Source organism: Lampetra fluviatilis, chromosome 20 (genome assembly GCF_964198595.1).
Source record: "Lampetra fluviatilis chromosome 20, kcLamFluv1.1, whole genome shotgun sequence".
NCBI classification, from domain to species: domain Eukaryota; kingdom Metazoa; phylum Chordata; class Hyperoartia; order Petromyzontiformes; family Petromyzontidae; genus Lampetra; species Lampetra fluviatilis.
Window position 1 is genome coordinate 11,453,824 of NC_136294.1, and position 6,000 is coordinate 11,459,823.

Consider the following 6,000-nt stretch of genomic DNA (forward strand, 5'->3'; position numbering starts at 1 on the left):
CGAATCCACATTTCTGTGACAGGGCCCAGGAAACCAACCAGCCGTACCAGCTCCCGTGCGGTTTATTGATCCCAAAGGCAGGATGGTGATCTTGGTGATGGATTCGTGAATATCATATTTATCAGCCCAACAGCGATTCAGTTTATCCAGACAATGAATCATAATAATGATACGAATGTTAATCCAGTACTTGATATGAGTTATGTATCGGCGGACGTCATTCTCTCGTCCATCAAAATCACATTTGATCTGTGGTCACACTTAAATAATAATAATGCCAAATATTTCCCCAGGAAGACGTACTGATTGTCAAGATTATTTTTCAGGAGATTTCTGCACTGGGACAGGTTTGGTCAATGCCACTGATCTCTTACGTGACGTAGCTGCAATGCTGTACGTATAGTTTGAATCTGTGGGCAATGTAGTTAACATATTTAATCCAGCATTCAGACGTTCCAACCGGGCATTGTTTTTGATAATTAAAAATCATAAAAGCAATAATCGATGCCCCCACATTTATTTAAACTTGAAAATATATTTGAAATGCAATAAACTCCTCTGTTAAGATGAATTAGCGTCACGCGCCCAAAGTAGTCAATCGTGTCCCCTTGTTGGCGTGGCGGTAGCTTGGGTCGGGGTGCGCGTTCCATCACGCAAGTCGGAACACATGGGAGCAGAGGACCTCTTCGCGCATGCACATTGTGGCGAATCGTTAAGGCAGGCATGGGTGCCAGCACTTGGTTTATAACTGTATACAATCATAACGGTGCTCTAATGACTGTGCATGGTACATGTAGATTTCCGTACACTGATATTGTTGTGTATAATACATCTTAAATTTCGATTTAAAGCTTTCGTGACTGCAGGGATTCATCTTCTTGGTTCTTTCGGTAAAGTCACGTAGAAGGGAAATAATAAAATAATCAAAATAAAACATAATAAAATAAAATTCTCACGACGTTTCGGCCACAACGCAAGCAGCCGTCCTCAGGTGAAGAACAGGGCTGTCGGAAAGACAGCGTCCGAATGAACACCACCAAGCTTGGCAGCGTATATTTAAGCTGGGTTAGAGGAGGAGAGCGTCTTGACAAAAAATAGTATGCATGTTATGTCATGTATAGTTAATTTAAAATGGTATGCCGTGACGTTATGTAGTGTGTACATTTTAAATGTAGTATATGCAGGACAACTCCTCTTATCTGTCGCGGTGGTATGGGGGAACCAACATCACGGATCCTAATGTCTGCGGCGTTGTCAGCGGTTTTTCTTCTCTGATCCACGGGGTTAAAAAATAAACCACGGATAACTTGCGAATAGCATGCAATTTTCCGCGCAACTTCTCCCATCCGCGAAGAAATCGCAGATAATAGCAATAATGACATCATGATGTCCGTAGCCCGTGAAGAACCCGCAGGTAATGAGGATGGATTTGCTGCACAACTTCCCTTATCTGCAAAATCGGAGTTTTTAAATCGCACCCGAGGGGAGTAGCGGAAGAACAACGTGTTCGCTCTAGTGCATCAAGACACGTGTTTGTCTCTACTATTTACATTACATATCTGTGTGAGCAAGAGTCAATGATACAGAAACACACACACACACACAGATACAAAGGTAAAGATACTCCGAATAACCTCAACATACTGTTGGGGCAAGTGCTGTTAGCGAGCACCAACGAAGGCGGGCACGGTACACGAAGGGGTGGGTGACCAGCACCACGCCCAACCGCCTTTGTATCTTTTGTGGAGATATTTACACACCGCATCAGGAAGTAATTTAAGGCTGAGTCGACCTAGGGGGGGGCCTCACGACCGGTTCAGATAATCGTCACTGGCACGGGGAAACGCACACCGATAGACACGAAGACAGAACCACAACACACGTGGATACACACAAAGGTGTAGCAGGTGTACACACACAGGTGTAGCAGGTGTACACACAAAGGAATAATTTTACGCGAGTATTAGAAAGCCACTGCTTCACTGTGCATTATGGGTAAACTCGCGGATAACCACGAATAACAGAAAGAAATAGAACCGCGGATAACATCACTTTTCGGGGACCCTACAGCCGCCATGCTATGTAATTATCGTGTATTTGTTTTACTCAATTCAGTGATATATAGTGTATAATACATTTTATTTGGGATACAATTTTTAAATTGTATACACATTATTTAAAAGTGTAGCAGCTTCCTTTTTTAGGAGTATCTTATTGCTTGAGCTTGCTACTTTTTCAAATAAGCTTCGCCACCACTGCGCAAGCGTGTGCATGCGCGCAGAAGGCTAGCCAGTGAAGTCATCTCAGTCATATTTAGCCTGAGTAGTTGGAAGTGTACATAAGCATATTCATACGTACGCACAAATTTCTTGAAACGTATTACAAATATATTTATAGATATAAAGGAAAAACGTTAAGGCCTGCTTGCGGATAATTTTTTTTTTATTAAAACGATTTTTATTTTTTACAAAATCCACGTTAAGATAACGTTATGGGACCGTAGTAACATAACTTTAAAAACAAAATAAGAAAGATAATTATTTGCAAAAAAACTACGGTACGGTAATGTTATGCGCCCAACACACATTTCGAGCCTGATTTGTTTACTCACTCATTTATCAACATATAATCTTTCCGAATTTGCGGCTAATCTGTTTTGAGGTGGGAATTCCCCATTCCCATGGAATGAACTGGTCAACCATACAAAGCGATACGCCTACAGAGCGGTACTCATATTATCGCCCCGGTCAGGATTTGAACTCCCAACCTTGCAAACGCGAGGGTGTACGACGCTCTAACCATCGGAGTAATGATATCGATTCCTACATAACATACACAACGCTCACACATACACACGTGCAGACACAGGAACTCTGTAAGCGTAAATAAACTATCATGTAGCGGGCGTTGTCTGCGATCTGTCGGCTTTAGCGTCGCACCCCACATAAGGTGAATTAGAAGGTTCGCTGATGTTGGAAACCAAATAGACATATCAGTGATCCACATATTGAGATTAAAAGAATAAGGAACCTAAGGCTGACACAATAAACTTGTGGGTTAGTCATTTTTTACGTCCAAAATTACAAAAAAAACATGTTTGATTGATTGTTCTAGTTGCAGGCATAGACTTGACTATAACGGTGCCAATTGCGATCTGCCTATAGCACTTGCGGAACACCGTGTGTACAAGTACCATCAGTTACAGTCGTCTCTGTTACATGAGGTATGCAATGTAATATAGGAGCCATTTTCAGTACAACTACTCTAGTAGGTAAATTGAAACATACAGTCCTGTATATATATGCACTCATATTCACAATAACATCTTGAAGGAAACAAGAACAATTACAGCTCACTTGAGCCCATAGCGAATCGTGATCTGTTATCCCGTTTGTGTCTGTAATGCGTTTAGGTGTGTGAAGGTATCCCGCACCTTTGTGTGTGCGGTCTCTTCGTGTCTCACCAATCTGTACACGCACGCAAGTGCTGTGTGTGTCTGTGCGTCTTTGCGTCCGTTCACCTGTGTATGTGTTAACATTGTGGGGAGCGGTAGTGTAGCGGTTAGCGCGCTGCGCTACGAACCTGGTGACACGGGTTCGATTCCCGCACACGGCAAACAACAGTGACGATCATCTGAACCGGTCCTGGGCCTCTCCTAGGTCGGCTCAGCCTCAAATGAGTACCACTAGGGAGACAAAGGCGGCCGGGCGTGGTGTTGGCCACCCACCCCCTCGTGTGCCGTGCCGTCCTTTATAGGTGCTCACTAACAGCACTTACACCTATAGTATGTTAAGGCTATACGGGGGATCGTTGTCTTTGTTAACATCTAAGCGCTGGCTGATAAGGCACACCGCCAGACAATAATTATGCGAATCGAGTCGTGCATTTTTTTTGTATCCAGGAAAGTTTCGGTGAGTCTGAAGACTCTTGTTCAGAGAGGTCCTACTCGTGGATCGTGTTTGCTTGTGGGAGGGAGTACACGGTCACAGCCCCGCCGTCCATGCAAGAGGGGGAACGCTCACGGCCATGCAAAGTGGGTTTACGCGTTTCAACTAATCTCTGCATGATTCACTCCACATTGCCTCCGGAGCAGGGGATCTCAGGCGGTCATGACCACACCCAGCAGCAATTGGTATCTGAACCAATCTTGGGCTTTCCCCTCGGTTGACTCAAGCTCAAACGAGTGCGGTCTTCCCGGTGCCGTGGTGGTGGAGTGAAGACGGCCACCACATGGCCACACGATTGGTCTTAACGGAGTGCTAAAGAATAAGATCTTTGTCTCGGCGCACAACGCGTGCGTGCGTGCGTTTGTGTACACGTGTCTGTGCCCGACTCTCAATTATAATTTAAATCTCGGTCAGGTGATGCAGTGTATCATCGCTGAAAACGTTCGTGAAGCTTTGTGACAGGTCAACTGTGTTCTTGCCCATAGAGAGAACGGCCCTACCAGGGAAATGTGTATATTTTGCAACTGAATCGGTGATGGAAAATATCCGCGAAGACAGCTACAACGCAATTTTGAGCGGTTTATTTCGTTTTAGTTTGTTATCGGTAATATCTGAAGTCGGTCTGGGGCTGCTTTATGTCCACTCAGTCCATTGTGAGCAACAGCGCTGGTGAGACAAAGGCGGGAGGGCATTGTGTTGGCCACACAACCCACTCCTGTGCCGTGCCCAACCTCGATGGGTGCTCTCTAACCGCACTGGCCCCGACAATTTACAAGGCTGGACGAGGAATATTTGCCTCTGTGTAATGCATGAAATTCTTGTCAATAAAAATACATCATTGTGATACAAACTCTGAATGGGAGGAAACCCCCTACGTATTTGGGTGCTCTGATAAGAATTTCCTGCTTTACTAAAACTGTTCACACAATGGATAGATCGGGCATTGCCTTGATTTCTCACAATAACTAATAAGTGCATTCGGCTCGTATGTGGCCTTTATGAAGGAAAAATTGCCCGACGTCAATATTTGTCTATGGTTCGTTTTTTAGCATTAACTGTGAATGAAGATATTCATATGCACTGTGTAGACAAGCACACATGCATGAACCAACTTAATATTTGTCCATGCCTGTCTTGAAAAAATATACTTCTGGTTCCAATGGGCTCTGTCCTGGGTACAAATGCCACTATCACGTCTCGTTCTGAAGCCAACACCCTGACCAATTAAATACTTTGGTTTCGTGAGGATCTAACAGTATTGTAAAACAGACACAATTCGAGCTGATACTTTTAATATAAACGTCGTGTATAGTAGCTTGTGCATTTCTGGCTTTCCATGTGCGTATAGCACTTTCATGGAGAATGGGCACATTGTCATCCACTAACAAAATGTGTAAAGTGTGAGCACATATATACACGCATATGCATGTATATATAAATACAACACACAAATGTATCCTTTGTCATATCTCGAAATTAAACACCACACATACTAAATACATTCATTTCTACCTGATGGAATGCGTGTGCAATATTAGGTGTGTGTTAGTAATCGATGTGCTAGCAATCCCACAAATATCACAAGATGTGTGGTCAATGAATTGCACAGGTACTCACGAATATTCTCGTCTTTTCGCCTTGGTCCACTAGAGTTCGAATCCCAGCTGGGTGGGGAGTTGAGCGAACTGCGGCTGAACCGAAGCGAGAACGTCGCAGCAGCAGCGGCGGCTGTTGCTGTTGGTTGGTGGTGGTGTTGGTTGGTGGTGGTGGTGGTCGTGGCGACGAGCTGAGAAGCGCAGCTCCCTCTTGGACGGCTGTGGTGCCTGAAGACACCGCGAGTCTGTTGCGCTCCCTCTGAGCCACGCGTGTGCGTGCAGGGGAAGGGTGGAGGGCGTCATGATTGGGTGTGCGGGGCGGTAGGGGGGGGGTAGGGAACGGGGGGTCGCGTCTGGGGGGAGATGGAGGTACATGGATGGGCGTTTGGGGATGAGATGCGCGTATTATGTGTGCGCATTTGCACGTGCGCTGGTGATTTAGCGCACTGCGCTATGAT

General features: G+C 45.0%; 1 protein-coding gene across 2 annotated transcripts in view; it reads right to left on the bottom strand.

Moving 5' to 3' along the window:
• Window positions 1–5,794, bottom strand: part of CHAT (choline O-acetyltransferase) — an 80,800-nt gene extending 75,006 nt beyond the window's left edge. For both annotated transcript variants that reach the window (XM_078865208.1, XM_078865209.1), the window contains exon 1: window positions 5,565–5,794. The gene's annotated coding sequence lies outside the window, so the exon portion shown is untranslated. The remainder of the gene's footprint in view (window positions 1–5,564) is intronic.
• Window positions 5,795–6,000: the final 206 nt, after the last annotated feature.